Genomic DNA, 2,376 nt, shown 5'->3' on the forward strand with positions numbered 1-2,376 from the left:
GGAAATCAACATTTTATTTGTGGCTTTTCCGTGCACATGTCAGAAGGAAGTACTGATGAGGAATTAAATGTCGACTAAATTCAAACATGGGGGATCCACAAAAGTTGAAAATGAGAATTGGATGGAAAAGAATGGGGAGCAAACAGCCGCTATATTGATATTTTTCTTGATTTATTCAATGGAAATCAAAGAATTTAGTATTAATTTAAAAAAAAAAATTGGTACTTTTGAAACAGCTAATAAATGGAATGTGAAAGTAATTGCAACCAAATCACCTGCAAAGTTGGAGTATTGATATAAAATTAATGACATGTTTGGTTTTCTAGACACCAACACACATTGGCATCGCCAAAGAAGGGAAGCATGCAAGATATGATGTGATATGCTCTATCCTGTCAAGATGTACTCAAAGATATTGTATTGACTATGTTATGTTACATGAGAATGGAGGTTTCTCCATTTCTAAAGAAATGATTATATTAAATAATTTTAATTATTTTACAAACGAGTGCGTATCATAATATTGAAGTTTCTTACTAATGCAAGTTACACATATATTAGTTTTTAGAGTAAATATAATATTGCTCATCCCTTCGTGTATTTGACTATTACATACACACCCATGACATTTTCAAAAATCATAGAACGTTTATTTTTCACAAAATATTTCCCATTCGCATTCAAAAATAAATTTGTATTTTTCATTTTACTATTCTATATTTGTTTTCCTTTTCCTTTTACTTTTAAAACTATTATAAAACAAAAACTATATTTCTTTTCTCGTTTTTCTCATTCGTTAAAGAAACACTGTTTTAAAATGAATCAAATTGGTTCATTTGAAATATACCAGTTAATATATTATTTTTGTTCTTTTAAATTTATTTTTTAATATTCTTATATTTATGATCTGCATTATATATAAGTAGCATATTCCTTTAAATAAATTGTATAAGTAAAAAAACCATTCCCCCCCCCCCCTTTTGACATTTTCAAATGAGTGTCCGCCAGAGTACCAGCATGATTCTTGCAATCATTAGATAAGTCGACGAGGGTGGGGTGGGTTGTTTTTTACATTAACAAATTAGGGGTGAACGCGATTTGATTTGAACAATTTGAAACAAATTTTCAAATCAAACAATTTAAAGCGATTTGAAATTTTTTTCAAACCAAACCAAATTACTTCGATTTCTAAACCAAATCAATCCGAACCATTTTTTTCAGTTTAATTTAGTTTAAAACCACAGTTTAAATTAGTTAAATTATAAATATTAGTTTAAAAAATATTAGTTAAATTATATCTTTAAAAAAATAACAAATCAAAGTTATATAATCATAATCATTGTAATGCAATATCATAATATAAATATTTTAAACTCTTAGTTAATACTAATGGTGTCTATCTGTAATTATAATACATGATTCATTGTCTTCATAAATATAAAAATATAGTATATGAAATCATTAATTATAGTAAAAATGATATAATACAACTAATGAAAGAAAATGAATAAAAAAATTCAAATACAATAATGCATAGATACTGATTTTTTGTAAATCATCCAATGCTTCTACTTCATATAAATATTGGTGAATTATTTTAACGGTCCTCGGCAATTATTAGAACAAAACAACATAATCACCAATAAAAACATAGAAAAATTACCAAAAAAATAAAAGAATTTGGATAATCTAACTTGAATTTAGGCAAAATTTGAGCAAAATTATTAGTAGAAGGAAATGAAACGTGAAAATTTAAATTAAAATCTAGACTTAATTGTCTGCTCAATTGTAATGGAGGATCGATGAATATGGTTTACCAATAGTTGGCTGATGAGTATTTGGATATGATTTAATTAATTAATAAGATGTATAATTGTTGAACTAATTTTAATTAAATTATGTCTAATATGGATGTATATTTTAACTTAAATGTATTAAGTTTTAATAAAATTTAGACTATTTTATTTTCAAGTATTTATTTTTTAAACGAATCGACGGTTTTAAAGGGTTTGCAAAGATTGAAATCTAAACCAAACCGTATCGGTTCAAAACCAAAACCCTAACGGATCCACGTGGAATCAAACCGAAGTTTCAGAAAAACGGTTTTGATTCGATTTTGCATTTTGATGATTTCGTTGTTCAGCCAGCCCTACAACAAACTCCTTCATGAGCTACCTATCTGCGTAAAATACTGCTTCTCTTATGTTGGAAAAAAAAAACATCAAATTCTGTAAACCGGAAAAATAGAAAAGAATTTATTATTATTATTATTATTATTATTATTATTATTATTATTATTATTATCATCTATTTTGTACATAATAATTCTATCTTTTTTCTTGTATTTTATCTTCGTCGATGAGGCAGATATTGGCT

This window comes from Olea europaea, chromosome 1, assembly GCF_002742605.1.
Source record: "Olea europaea var. sylvestris chromosome 1, O_europaea_v1, whole genome shotgun sequence".
NCBI lineage: Eukaryota > Viridiplantae > Streptophyta > Magnoliopsida > Lamiales > Oleaceae > Olea > Olea europaea.